At 48.3% G+C, this 15,150-nt stretch overlaps 1 protein-coding gene across 19 annotated transcripts in view; it reads left to right on the top strand.

Moving 5' to 3' along the window:
- Positions 1 to 7,108: 7,108 nt before the first annotated feature.
- Positions 7,109 to 15,150, top strand: part of NFASC (neurofascin) — a 196,572-nt gene continuing 188,530 nt past the window's right edge. For 17 of the 19 annotated variants that reach the window (XM_066361980.1, XM_066361982.1, XM_066361979.1 and 14 more), the window contains exon 1: positions 7,109 to 7,239. The gene's annotated coding sequence lies outside the window, so the exon portion shown is untranslated. Of the gene's footprint in view, positions 7,271 to 15,150 lie in introns of all 19 variants that reach the window. The other 2 variants (XM_066361963.1, XM_066361964.1) reach the window with 2 other exon arrangements.

Genomic DNA, 15,150 nt, shown 5'->3' with positions numbered 1-15,150 from the left:
TACTAAGTGAAATATGTAAATCAGAAAAAGCTAAAAACTATATAGTTTCACACATAGGAGGTAGGATATAAAACTGAGACTCATGGACACAGACAAAAGTGAAGTGGTTACCAGGGAGAGGGGTCAGGAGAAAGGGAGTCAAGAGAGACAAATATAGCCCTGGCTGGTTGGCTCAGCGGTAGAGCATCAGCCCGGCGTGTGGAACTCCTGGGTTCGATTCCTGGCCAGGGCCCACAGGAGAAGCGCCCATCTGCTTCTCTACCCTTCCCCCTCTCCCTTCTCTCTATCTCTCTCTTCCCCTCCCCCAGCCAAGGCTCCATTGGAGCAGTTTGCCCGGGCACTGAGAACTGCTCCATGGCCTCTGCCTCAGGCGCTAGAATGGCTCCGATTACAGCAGAGTGACGCCCCAGAGGGGCTGAGCATTAACCCCCGGTGGGCATGCCGAGTGGATCCCAGTCGGGCACATGTGGGAGTCTGTCTGTCTACCTCTTCCATGCTCCGCTTCTTACTCCATAAAAATACAAAAGAGAGAGAGAGAGAGAGAGAGAGAGAAATATATATCCCACATAGGTGGGATACAAAACTGAGACTCACGGACATAGATAAAAGTAAAAGGGTTACCCGGGGGAGAGGATGCAAGGGAGGGAAGTGAAGAGGAACAAAAATATACAATGACAGAAAATGATTTGACTTTGGGTGATGGGCACACAACACAATCAACAGTTCAAATGCTATAGAGGTGTTCACCGGAAACCTGTGTACTTTTATTGATCAATGTCACCTCATTAAATTTAATTTCAAAATTTTTAAAAAATTAACCATATTGGGAGAATTTACAGCACAGAAATGGAAAAATCCTACACAACAGGGCTTCTCTTTTTTTCCCAGTGAATCAGCTGTTAAATATTAACCAGCACTCCACTGGTGCAGGCGAACACACACACAAACACACCCACACCACGGTCAGATGCTTGTCCAAGGGAAGGTTCTCCCTGGGCAAGGGGAGGAGTAGGTGAGAAGCTTTTGATTGTTCCTGGAAGTTTTAAGTTGGGCATTAGAAAGAGAAGAGAAGAAACACTATGGAGGGCTATAGTTCTCTCCCTTGCTCCCCCACACCACTATAGATAGGGTCCCCCTGATCATGGCACTTGGTCCCTATGAAGCAGAAGGAGCTCATGGCTCATGAAAGTTTAACTAGTCTTAAATTATGGCTGTTCATCAACTCATTTAAAATGCTCTCCTGTCTGAGAGGGTGTGGCACGATTTATTTCAGCCCGTTTCAATGAGGGCGTGAATGATGAGGACTCATCATAAACCAGGAACTCCCTAGCAGGAAGACAGTATTTCCCCAGCTCCTAACACTTCAGAACTGAAGAAGCTAGTTCATTTGAAGCCTGAGAGGGAGCAAGATTTAATTATTAATTTTCATAAAATCACTGGTTATTTCACAGACAAATTCTCTGGTGTAAATGAACTCAGAGGACTCTTAAAAGAAAGCGTGCTCAAATACTTGTGAACTGTGACCAATCTCCTGTGTTTAGAAGTGCTCATAATCTGATCTGCCCGGTTGGATCCACTCACCTGCGTCCACTCATCCAGAGGAGGTGGGAAGCCTGGCCTCTCCCACTGACCTCAGGTGTAAAGCTTACAGACATGAAGTCTAGACACTTATTTAAACAGACACCTCCTCCTGCTTGCCTCCCAGGGGTTCTATGCTAATAAATTAGCATTAATAAGATAAACTAATTGGGGGTGGCCAGGCCCACAGACTTCATTCTCAGCTGCTACCTCCTGGCTCCCAGCTCCTGGCAGCCATAGGGAATTATGCAGTGAAGGTGGGGCAGAAACAGAGGAACCTTGGGTCTGGAGCACAGGAGCCCCAGCTTGCTGCAAAGTGCAGGGGATGCCTCCTCTGCTGCCCCGGCTGGTGAGTCTGGTCCAGTGGAAAAGGAGGCTTCCTCAACCATTTGGACTCATAGTTTTTTTTTGACAGAAATGGAAGGATCTGCAATATCTATATTGTCCTGATAGAAAACCCAAACACACGGTCAAATTTATTTATACATTGTCTATGAGCAAGAGGAAGTGTCAGAAAGATCATTTGGAGGCTGAAATGTTGCAATGGATAGGACATTTCAATGGTTTATGGAAAACAACAGGAAAGAGCATTGTGAACCTTACCTTACCCAGAATACCAGTGGCTGCCATGTTAGAGATCTATGGTTGTTACATGAAGACAAATATTTTCATTGGGTGTATTTCAATAGCCAGTATGATTATTTCTACCTAATATATCTATTTCTCCAAGAAATAATACTGGCAAAGTCATGTCCATTTCAAATATAAGAAAGGAAACACATTACTTTTCAGGCTACAAGGACACCCAAACCTCTTTTTATTTCCTCCCTTTGGTCTGTTCATTTTTTATATATTTGACAATGCCTGTTTACTTCATGTGGCCTGCATTTATTCATGTTCTCGTGCCTGCCTTAGACGATAGAAGCCCGTAGAATTCTCTGTCCAGCAGTTAGCACAGCAGCACACACAGAGGCACTTCCGTCACACAGGCCCACACTCCCATGGCGCAGGTCGGGCACGGCACAGCTCCCTGTGGCACTAGCCATAATGTAGTCCAATGCTGTTCAGTAGATATTCTGGCCAGAATGGAAGTCTTCTCTGTCTTACCCAACACAGTGACTGCTAGCCACTTGAAATGGGGGGCTGGTGTGACTGAAGAACTGACTTCATAATTTTAGTTCGTTTAAATAGCCACAGGAGGCTACCATCCTCAGACAGCACAGTCTGCGTTCATAGCAGCTCTGCTTTTATTCGTACATTCATTCATTTCTTCAACAAATATTTATGGAGTTTCAGCTTTGTGCAGCATGCTGTGCTGGGCTCTGTGGATACAGTATTCTCTGCTCTCAGGAAACTTCCATTCAAGTTGGGGAGACACGCCTACAGAGAAACATGGAGTGGTTGAGTGCTGAAGGAAGCAGTTCCTGTGCGCACGGCTATCCAGACGAGAGGCTGGGTCTGGCCGAGGGAGAGAGTTTTCCACAGGAGATGTGTAAGCTGAGTCTTAAAATAGTACTGTACACCACAAAAATAAAGTGAACAAGAGGTTTCAGGAAAAGAGATTGTTTAATACGTCTTAGCCATTTGATTATGAGGATATGGATGCTTTTGTGGGAAGCAGGGCGTGATCGCTCTGAAGACTATTTGAACAAAATGAGTTTGAAAGGAAAAGCTCTTTAACCGAGGTTTTCTACATGCCAGGATTCCCAGCTGGGGAGGGATTTTGTTCATTCCCGTTTGGTTTTAAAAACCAAGCATTTCCATACTTCTCTATTGCACAGATTATTGCAACGTATTTGATCATTGTCCTTTTAGGCTACCCCGAACATCTTTGTGTGTACAGGCAGTCCCGGGTTAGGAATGAGCTACTAGGTTCTGTAGGTTTGTTCTTAAGTTGAATTTTTGTGTAGGTTGGAACAGGTATATTGACCTATTAAATGCAACATAGACTTAACACTTTATTTTTACCTTTCTGTACATATGAATACTTAAACATTTTCAAACCTACAGAACCTCTCATTTGTAACCTGGGACTGCCTGCACACATCTTTGTGACTCGTCGTCTTAGTGTTTCTGCAGGCCGGATTCTTAGAGGTGGCATTGACAGGTCAAAGGATACAAAGTCTTAATGGTGTTTGCGAATGGCTCTCTTAAAAGGCTGTAACAAGTTAAACCTCCACCAAACTTGTATGAAACTGCCCGTTTCTCCACACCTTCTGGTGACCACATGGAGGGTATCTTAAAAGGTGTAACAGCTGCTGAGGGCCTGTCCCTGTCCTCAGCTTTCACCACCCCTGTACATGCTCAGTGTTCTGCGTGAACACCCAAGACTGGGTGCCTGAGGGGTTTCTCTTGGCCTGAGCCCAGGATAAGTCAGGCGGGGCTTGTGAAATCTGGTCAGCAGCCAGGAGATGTCAGAATGTAAAAATCACCAGTGACTTGCCATTTGCCATGACAAAGGGACACAGTGACTGAGGTTTCGGGTTTAAGGGTCAGGAGAGTCCATGCCAGCTGAGGTTTCAGCCACAACTAGAGATACAAACTCAGGAGAGAAAAGGAAGCAGGAAGGCCAGATCAATGTCTGGAAATAAAACAACCACTTTGTGCCCGTGGCAGTGGTTAAGTCTCTTCCTGACAAGCTTGTAGACCAGCCGAAGCTGCTTCCTCCGGGAGTCCATCACCAGCAGGTGGTGCCCCTCCCTTGATCAGGACAGGCCAGCAGCTGCGGACACGCCTCCTCTCCACCCTCCAGGCCCCTGGAGGCTCTGCATTCCCTGAAGACCCAGACTTAAACCCTTGAGTTCCAGTTCAGTTTTAACTATCAAATCACTGTGTAATCTTTTATCCTTCTACACCTCAGTTTTCTTAGCTGTTTAAACAAAAAAATGGGCTAAGGATATGAAAAACCTTTCTCTAAAGAAGACATATAGGGGTGAAAGAGTCTTAATATAAATATTCTTATAAATTTATAGGAATATAAATCAAGAAATAAAGCCTAAACCAGAAGCAAGAAGAAGCAATATGCCATATTGTTTTAGAGATATGAAGATAAACAGCCAAAGAAACAGCTCAAAGGGGTATTTTCTGGACAGGGGGGAGCATGAGGGAAATGTATTTTATGAGAAAACTTATAGAAGAATGTCACTCTGATTCAACTACATATACATACTTAGAAAAGTTTTATGGTGCTTTTAAAAAATAAATAAAAGGAAAATAAGTAAAATCCTAAGTTCACCCAGATCTGAAGTGGTGGAGGTGGGACTTTTTTTTTCCCCTCAAATGAGAGGAGAGGAGGTAGACAGACTCTTGCATGTGCCCTGACCGGGATCCACCTGGCAACCCCCAATGTGGCCAATGCTCTACCCATCTGGGGTCATGTTCACAATGGAGCTATTTTTAGCACCTGAGGCAGAGGCTCCATGGAGCCATCCTCAGCACCCTGGGCTGATGTGCTCGAATCAATCAAGCCAAGGCTTTGGGAAAGGCAGAGAGAGGGGAGAAGAAAGGGGTGGAGAAGCAGATGCTCGCTTCTCCTGTGTGCCCTGACTGGGAGTTGAACCTGGGACATCCACAGGCCAGGTTGATGTTCTACCACTGAGTCAACCAGGCAGAGCTGGAGGTGGGATTTGAATCCAGCAGGTCACATCTATAACTGATGGCATGGACGCTAAGCAATACTACCTATACAATAACTACTTCCTAGTGCTGTAAAAAGCAAGTGAATGATATATACAAGAAAATCAGCCACTGACATACTGTACGTGCTTAGAAAAGGAAATTAATTTCTTTTGCCCATGGAGCCAGTCATATCTGCACACTTTCAGTAAGGAAAGTAAGGGGATCCTGCTCTAGGTCCAGGCCCAAGGGGGCCTAGTGCTTTGAAGCACCTTCCTTTAAGCTTTCTAAGTGTCTCCCACATTCCACCCCAGTGCCTGGGACTGGCCAAGGCCAGTGGTGCCATCTGGAAAGGTCTCTCCAGTTTCCCGAGTCTGACCTTTAGAGAATTTTCCAGTCCTTTACACTCCCTTCTATCTCTCTCCAAACACCCCTAGAAGCTCTGGAAGTGGTTGATTTGAGGTCATCTCAGGGTCTTGTGGTAAGGATCCATACAGGGGTGTGCACTATTTTGTTCACAGTGCACTGTTTTATTCATTGGGGTGTGTACAATCAGATTGCCAGAATGATGCTGAGACAAGCTTTTGAGTATAATTAAATTCTTTATATAGACAAGGACCCTGCAAAAACTTTTGCCTAGAGTCCCTGACACTAATGGGCAACTCTGTTTTTGGGTCTGCCATATCCACCCTTCTCCCCTTTCCATGGCATGGTCTTTGCCCAATAGCTATAGCTGTTGGTCTCAAAGTACCTAACTGAAAAGTCAGTTACCTGGATGATTTCATCTATCATAATTAGTCATTCATTCCTTCAGCAAGTATTTATTGAGCACCTCCTAGGTTCAAGGACTGGGGAAAGCATGGGGAACAAGCCCATTCCTGCTCTCCCAGAGCTCACAGGCCGGAGGGGAGACAGAAAGGCAGGCAGGAGGCAGGTGGGGTCAGCCAAAGTGGTATCAGGGCTGGAACTGTGATGGCCCAGAGAAGGCAGCCTAGCCTGGCCTTGAGTGCGACCTCAGAGGGGGCTGCTGAGGAACCTGTCTCCAGAGTCTGACATTCAGAGATGGTTTGGATAAAGAGCTGGACTTCCAAGTGCTCTTCTAAGCCTAAGATTCTACCCCAATCCAGATCCTTTCACCGTTTCAGACCATGACTAAGCTCAGGTCTCTGCCTGTGCATGGTAGCCAGAGCCTAATGTATTCTCCATTGTGAGCCATGAGGGACCAAAGGGGATCGTCCAATCTACTATTGTTCAGTTGAGGAAACTAGGGCTCACAGAGAAGTGTCTTGCTGGTGTCAGAGGTTAGTAACCCAGCAAGGACTAGCAATGAGATCTCCCGTCTCTCAGGCCTCGGCTTCTTTCAATTAATTCAAATGTGGGACAAAGCCTGAATCCCAAAGGGCAGAGAAAACCTCCCATTTTTTAAAGACCATTCTTCTCCCAGCACGTGTCATAACCTCTCTCATATCCCCAATTTGGGATCCAAAAAACATTCCTGGAGAGTCAATCTAATATAAGCAGGTCTTCTAGGAAAACAAATTTCTGTCCCCAAGAAGTCACAGTCTAATGGTGAAGGACCATATACAGGGCAAACACGTGACACGTTGAGGTTTCAGCATATTTCCTCTTGTGCGCTTGGCACATAGTAGGCGCTCATGGAACAGAAACTGGTGCTAATTATTACCATTTTCCAAACTGGTGTGCAGACAGACCCTGGGTCGGTGAGAAAAGAAAGAAGAGGCTTCTTCCCGTCCAGGCTCTGCGAACCATCCCTGACAGGCCGGGTGGGGCCGCGCTGCAGCACGCCTCCCTCCTCCTTCCGCTCCCTCCTGTCTCCGGGTCCCCGCTCGGCGCGCGCAGGGAGTGGCGCGGGGACGCGCACGCAAGGTGTCGGGGGCGCGCCGCCGGCCGGGGACGCGCACGGGCTGGTCTCTGCTCTAATGCGGCGGCTGGCGGCGAGAGGCGCTGCAGGGGACGCGGGGGTAGTGGCAGCGCCGGCAGCGGACAGTACGGGCTGCGCCCGAGGCCGAAGCCGAGCCCTTGGAGGTAGGTGAGCTCGGACACCGCCAAGATGAGGGTAGGGACACAGCGGGGACCATGGAAACCTAGTTAGCGACTACCCCCTTTTTCCCGCCCTCCCCTTTCCGTCTCCATCCCCGGACCTGACCCCGTCCCCGTCCCCGTCCCCGTCCCCGTCCCCATCCCCCTCCCCCTCCGTCCTCATCCCGACTTTTCTCTCCACACCGTCACCTGCTCTGAATCCATCCTGTTCTCTCCATATCTGCACCCCACTGCCAATCCAGGTCCTGGCCGCTTGCACACCCCGCACCCTTTCTGTCTCATTGGCAGCATCCCTTCCCCCTTCCCGCATCCTCACCCTTTCCCCTGCCCCTGCCTCCACGAACCCTGCCCTGATACCTCCGTTTGCTTCCACATCCCACTTTTTATGACCCCAAACCCTTCTATTTTTCCTGCCCAGTACATCAGCCTCTCTCTTTCCCCTCCCCTGCTCTCCTCCCCGCCTCATACCCCATCACTGTCTCTCCATCACCTTCCTCTCAGTCCTCTCCAGGTCTCCTCTGCACATCCTGTCCCATCCCCTTCCCAGCTGCCTCATAGTCCCTCTCAAGAACCCCATCTTCTCCTCCTTGGCTGTTTTCTGGCCTGCCCTCCATCACCTTCCCCACCTGCCTTTCTTGGTGATGCCTGTAGCCACGGGGTTTGTACGGAGCCTTTCGTCCTGCCACTGGGCCCTCCTTTCCTGCTTGGGGACACCTCTGACTCTGCAGGCCCTGTGTACTCGCTGTTGCCACTTATAACCCCTTTCTACATGTTTGATCCTATTTATGGTTTGGGGGCAAAGGATGCTCGGGGTTGGTAGGCCTCTCTTATGTTCCTCTTCCCTTAGCTGCTCAGGTTTGTTTCCTAGATGGACTGGGGGAGGGGATGCTAAGCATAGGGAAACTAGAACGGGTAGAGTTGGGGTCTGAGGAACTGCTGAGTAGCCTCTTCCTGGTGTTCCGAGCCCTGGGATGCAAAGGCCTGAATGAGGGCCCCCACTGAAGGGCTGGAGACTTTTGGATTTTAGGAAGGATTCTTTCTCAGCTTCTAAGTCAGCACTTTGGCATTAGGAGCTGTCGTGAGTGTGGCCAATGGGCTGGGCTGAGAGTGGGCAGAGTGCTGAATCACCTGGACTCTGGTCCCCGTGGCAGCCCCTCTCCTGCCCTGCCTGAGCCAGGTTCTGCTCCTGATTCCTTCCTGGCATTTGGCAGGAGAGAGAGAGAGAGAGAGAGGGAGGAAGAGAGAGAGTGAGAGAGAGAGAGAGAGAGAGAGAGAGAGAGAGAGAGTGTGTGTGTGTGTGTGTGTGTGTGTGTGTGTGTGTGTTGGGCAGAAATAAATAACCTTCTTCCTCAGTCTGGAGGAGTGGATGACAGTGCCTCTTTTCTGCCTGTCTCTCTCCCGGGATGAGGGGCTGGTGTGTCTTCTCTACCTTTGACAACTGTCAAAGTAACTGTGGTAAACTGTGCTGGACTTTAATCTCATCTCCAGCAAGGACAAAGTGGCAGTACAGGAGTTGAATTGTTTGTATGGGGCCAGAGACTGACAAGTTCAGGACCCACCAAACTTGAGACTTGAGTGGGAGAAGCCCAGGAAAAATGTGTGTGGAAGGAGGAAGCCCTGGGAAGGGCCATACCAGTCATGGGAGTGGGAGGCAGAGGGAAGAAGGAAGGCAGGGACAGGCCCTCCCCTTGTTTGGGGAAGAGTGGATCTGGTGGAATCGCATTGCAAGAAAACTGAAGGAAATGAGTTGGGGTGGGGGTCTGCTACGATCTAGTACTTTCTACCTTTTGTCTTGACTGAGCTGGCACTTCTGAGAGAGTAATTTCTCCCTCTTGTCTTTGGATTCAGCTGAAGGGGTGTGTGTGTGTGTGTGTGTGTGTGTGTGTGTGTGTGTAGAGAGAGAGAGAGAGAGAGAGAAAGAGAGAATGAGAATAACACAAAAGGAAAGAGACATTTACACTTACCCCCACAATTTGTACTTGCCCCATGAAATAGGAAGTGGCAGCCCAATTCCTGTCTTGGAGACCTTAGCTAAAATCCTGAGTCCTGTATTAGAAGTTAAGAGCAAATTGCTGTCCTTTCTCCACCAGGCTCCCTCACTTTATAAACCTGAGTGGTTGGGCTCCAACTCATGTGCCAGAACTTGCAACTCTGAATAGGACTCAGGCTGTGCTTGGCAAAGGGGTGGCATTCAGCTGGGACCTCTGTCCCCTTTGTCGCTCTTCTGCACCCCCTCCCATCAGAATGTGGGTGGGACAGGAAGCTTCCCCTGGCACTTCCTGGTCCAGGAACAGGCATCACCTGGAGCCATCCTTGAGAGCTGATTGGATTAAGTTTCTGCCATTGAAATGCTTGATTGAAGCTCAGATTAAGTGGGGGATTCTGATAACAATGTACACATTTCCTAGTTTTGTGAAATGAATCTCAAGCCACATGCTTAGTTTGACTTCCTTAAGGCTACACGGAGATACACTGAGGCACACAAAAGAGGAGCCAGCTCTCCGGAGAGCTCCCTGTCGGGTGACAGGCTGGCTTGACAGGCCGGTTCTTTCAGGGGCACATTGAGGAGGTGGCTGATATCTGCGGAGGGGGACGCATTCCAGCTTTGGATATCTGAGGCGGGGTAGGTACAGAAGAGGGTCCTACTTCTGCAGTGACTGAGAGACAAGCTTCCAGGGCTCCCATCACTCTGGTGTTGCAACTTGTTTCCTTCTCCTGGGACCACTGTCCTCTAAGAACACCCAGGAGCTGGGTGTGAGGATCATCTCTTAGTCTTTAGAAAAAGAAATTCTTAGCAAACCAGAAAGGGAGAGGCAGAGGAGTTCAGTCTTCTGTGGGTTGGCCTCGGGGAAGAGGGGAGAAGGAGGTGAGAGGACCTTAAGGCTAGTTACTTATTCCTTTAACAAATACCAATTAAACCATACAGGGCACTGCTCTGCTGGGTACTGGGACCCCAGAGCTGAAAAGCAAGACAGGTTGATCTCTCAGGGCTCCCAGTGTAATGGAAAAGAGAGACAAGTAATCAGACAAATAACATAGATAAGCTTGAGGGAGAATGTCTGGACAGGGGTGGACAGGGGTGTTGAATGGCGGTGCCTTTCATTCCAATGGTATTAGCCCCTCTCCTCCGCAGTTGTGAGGAGGACTGAGGTGCTACGCTGAGTGGTAGTTCGAGGCCCACTCTAAAGTGGACTGTGAGGAAAAGGGTGGCGGAGAAGATGAAAGATGTTACCCGATCCCTGGCTTGAGAGGGAAGAAAGGGAGTGTTCTTCGTGCAGCCGAACCTTGCTGGGTGATGCCTCAGCCTGAACGGGAGCACCCATAGGAAACTCTGGGGCAAGATCAAGGCCATTCAGCTCTCCTATTCTTGCATGTGTTTGAGGGGCAAAATGTGGTCAGCATGTGCTTAGAGTGTCACTGAGTCAGAGGAAAGAGGCCCAGCGTCTGCCTTGGGAAGCTTCTGTCTGATGGAGAAAGAGCAAGTCAGGCACAGGTATGTGCGCAGAAACAGGGTAAATGAAACTACTGCGAGCTCTGGTGTGGGTGGAAGGGTCTGGAGTTCTGGGGGGGTCAGAGTCAGGTGGAAGTCATCAGAGAAGTCCAAATGGGGGTGGTTAATGGTGAGCAGGAGAAATTCTTAAAAGGCATAGGCTGGAGCAGAGGTCACTACGAACATCCATAGCTGAAGTAGGAAGGAGCCTGAGAATAGAGACACCCAGCCTCATCTTCTGAGGACCCCCCTCTTCCCCACAAACCTACTTTACTTTATTCCATTGGTGTGTTCTGAGCCTTTGGATATATCCCAGGCACCGTGCTAGATATTGGGGCATATAAGTCAAGTTGGAGATACAGAAATGAAAAATTAAGTCAGTACAAGATAACAGACGTTATACAGAATACAAAGTAACAGAGGTTAGATGGGTTCTTGGCAAGGGAGGAGCATGACTGAGGGGTCATGGCAGACAGGAGGATCTGGAGTGATTGCGCCAAACTCTTTGAATAGGCTGTGCTTTGTCTAGAGCAGCTTGTTGTTCAAGTTTTGAGCATTTACTCAAAATGCCCAGGTAGGGCCAAGGCCTAACTTCGGGGGCAGATACTAGCTGCTTACACCCTGGTCCTTGGGGCTACAGGGTAGGGCACTGGGAGCTCATGGCTATCTGGGCACTTGAGTAGGCACTTCTGCACCTTTGCTTTGCTGACCTGGGGCATTGGTCAGATTGTGCCAGCCAGCTAGAGAACTCTTGAGCCACCCTCCTTTTATTAGGTCTTTTTTTTTTTTTTTTTTTTTAACAGGGACAGAGAGAGAGTCAGAGAGAGGGATAGATAGGGACAGACAGACAGGAACGGAAGAGATGAGAAGCATCAATTATCATTTTTCGTTGTGACACCTTAGTTGTTCATTGATTGCTTTCTCATATGTGCCTTGACCACGGGCCTTCAGCAGACCGAGTAACCCTTGCTCGAGCCAGCGACCTTGGGTCCAAGCTGGTGAGCTTTTTGCTCAAGCCAGATGAGCCTGTGCTCAAGTTGGCGACCTCAGAGTCTCAAACCTGGGTCCTCTGCATTCCAGTCCAACGTTCTATCCACTGCGCCACCGCCTGGTCAGGCTTATTAGGTCTTGAGGCAAACCAGGAAAAATTAGAGGCATACTATAATAGTTATCACTATAGTGTGCTTACTATATGCTAGGGACCCTACTTTGCTTTATATACATCATGTCGTTTATTATTCATAGGGGTTAACCCTACATAAGGAAATATTGTTAGGATCCTGGTTATCCAGATAATGAAACAGACTCAGAGAGGTTGTTATTTGTTTGAGACTGTAGGACAGGTGAATTGCAAAGCTAGAATTTAAACCTATATGTGTTTGATGTCAGAGCTCCTCTCCTATGTATTGTACTGAACTCCCTTCCTGGTGGAAAAATAAAGAACAAGAATGTTCTTTATTTGTCTACTTGTACAAGGCTCTCTAGAAAAATCTGTTAGAAGGACTCAGCATGCATTTTTGAAGACCTGTTATGTCTCTGTAAAGGATATAGAAATGTGGTTTGTGCTGTCAAATAGGGGAGACAAGACAAAAACATGTGAACCCCTTGGGAATAATAACAGTGTTTAATTAAGTCTTCAGACCCTGGGCAGTAAGATTTCAAAGGAAGGAATGAGCCCTCAGTATGGCTGTTGAAGTCAGGGAGGTGACATGGCGCAGTGGAAACTGCTCACCTTTGAGGTCAGACAGACCTACATTCAAACTTTGGTCCTTCTACTTACTAGCTGAGGAGCTGTCGTTTCCCAGTCTGTAAAATGGGGATATTAACATGAATCTTGCAGAAATATTATAAGGATTAATTGTGACAAGGTAGTGAAGGTCCCGACCACAGTACCTAACTGGTAGCAAATACTCACCAAATGCTAGCTGCTCTGCACAGAGGAGGGGGGATGGAGCGGAGCCTTGAAGACCGGATAGAGTCTTGAGGTGGTGGGAGGAGGAGGGTGTTCTAGATGAAGGAACCCACCAGGTATATAAGCAAAAATTTGGTGGGTTCTGGCTCTCTGGAAAAGATGGGACCTGCCACATCTGTCTGTTCTCCCAGGTTCCTGCAGGAAAGCCTCACAGGAATGAAAACAGGAGGGGGCTTAGGTTCTACTGCTGGCCCCATGATCAACAAGAGCTCAAGTGTGTGTCTCTCTCTGCACAACTAAAAGACTGCTGAAAGCCTCTTGTCCCAGAAGCTCATGTCTCTGGAATTGATGCCATTGATTAATTTTTCATCCTGTCTTTCCTCTCCCAGATGCCATTCCATGAAAAAGTTGGAGTGCCTGCGGCCTGGTGGGTTCATCCCCTTGAGTTGTTCTCATCCCGTGGCTCCTGTACTCCCTTCCTTTGGGAAGCAGCTGTTTGAGCATCTGTTTTCTCCCTCTTCACCTGCTCCTCCTCACTCTTTCCCTCCCTGGCTGGGCCAGCCCCTCCTGAAAGGCCTCCCTGGCAGCCCCTCTCCCCATCTTTATGATGCTAATCGTGTTGTTAATTTTTCTGAGATGCGGAAAGAAAGCCCCAATCTGTTCTAATGAATTTAATTAGAGAGGGGCTTGGAAGGCTTCTGAACCTCTTACCAGGATCACAATAAACAGAGTTAACGAGATAAACAGCCTGGGCTCAGCAGCTCAGGGGTAGGAAGGGAGGGTTTCCAGCTCTGTCCTTGAGTAAGGAAACCTGGGACCCAGAGTTGGAAGAAGGTGGTGTCAGTTGTTGTCGATCTGGTGGGCCCCCTTTGGGGCTGTTTCTGCTGTTCCACTCAGCCCATGTACTTATCTTCAAACCTAGCTCTGCCCTTGGGTGGCAGATGACCCTCTGGAGAAAGGGGTTCCCATCATCATCACTAAGCATTTATTGAGAGCATCTGCTGTATGGATAAGGGGTACTGTCTGCAGCATTGTGGAGGTTATGAGACCCTGCCTCAGCCCTAAAGGAGATAAGAGACATATATTCACATACAAGGAACATTTGCTAATTCTATCGATCAGTTTCTGTATGTTCCCCAGCCAAGGACTGAACCAGCCACTTTTGCATTGCAAGACAATGTTCCAGCCAAGGGAGCCATTCAGCCAGGATATCTAATTCTAGACATTAAATGGTAGAAGGTTGACAGGAGATTTTGTTGGGCTTGGGTGATCTGGAAAAGCCTCTTGCAAAGGAAAGTACTTGAGGTGGGTCTTGAGACATGAAGACATGAAGTTTTTTTGTTTGTTTGTTTGTTTTTTACAGAGACAGAGGGAGAGTCAGAGAGAGGGATAGAAAGGGACAGACAGACAGGAACGGAGAGATGAGAAGCATCAATCATTAGTTTTTCGTTGTGCATTGCGACACCTTAGTAGTTGTTCATTGATTTGCTTTCTCATGTGTGCCTTGACCGCGGGCCTTCAGCAGACCAAGTAACCCCTTGCTCGAGCCAGCAACCTTGGGTCCAAGCTGGTGAGCTTTTGCTCAAACCAGATGAGCCCGCACTCAAGCTGGCGACCTTGGGGTCTTGTACCTGGGTCCTCAGCATCCCAGTCTGACACTCTATCCACTGCACCACCGCCCAATCAGGCAGACATGAAGATTTGATAATCAGAATGGCTAGAGCAGCAGTTCTCAACCTGTGGGTTGCGACCCCGGCGGGGATATGTATTTCTTCTGATGGCTTTAGGTGACCCCTGTGTTTTGGTCGTTCGACCCCCACCGGGGTCGCGACCCACTGGTTGAGAACCGCTTGGCTAGAGGAACTGCAGATGCAAAGGCAGGAATGTGCAGGGTGTCTTTGAATCACGATGAATAAATGATATGGGTTGGGTGGTGGGTACGTGGAATTTAGTAATGTGGACATGTCTGGAGCAGTATATTCAGACACAGTCACAGAGGAACCTGGGCACTGAAGTCTTTGCTCTTCTACCCTGGTTGTACTGGGATCTCCCTGCTTTCCTTCTTTGAGCACGTAGGATGGCCAGCTTGGTGAAGGGCCTGGGACAGGGTGATTCTGGCTTTCATGCTGAACTCACTCTCCTCGATCCAGTTTAGGCCACCTGGGGTGGGTTGATCAGATGCTAAGTTCTCAGATCTTGTGGCTTTCTGGGATGAGAGTGAATGGCTGGCAGAGCAATTCCAAGGACTTTTCCCAGTGATGAGAATTCTCTCCTTTTTTTTACTAAAGTTGGCCAGTTTGCTTTGGCAGTAGCATTTTGTGCAAGTATTCATTGGAATCTTCCAGTTCCACGGTCAGTGAGTTTCATAACTCATCTCTCATTGGCTAATAGTTCTCTGAGTGTGTATTACATGCATGCATTTGCAGGTTTGTGTGTGCATGCTTCCTATGTTAGTGAAATTATTCTGCCTAGACTCTGGTTCTAGTTTGATCTT

Source organism: Saccopteryx leptura, chromosome 2 (genome assembly GCF_036850995.1).
Source record: "Saccopteryx leptura isolate mSacLep1 chromosome 2, mSacLep1_pri_phased_curated, whole genome shotgun sequence".
In the NCBI taxonomy this organism is placed as follows: Eukaryota; Metazoa; Chordata; class Mammalia; order Chiroptera; family Emballonuridae; genus Saccopteryx; species Saccopteryx leptura.
The sequence above is the reverse complement of the archived record's forward strand: the minus strand, read 5'-3'. Positions and strand labels throughout refer to the sequence as shown.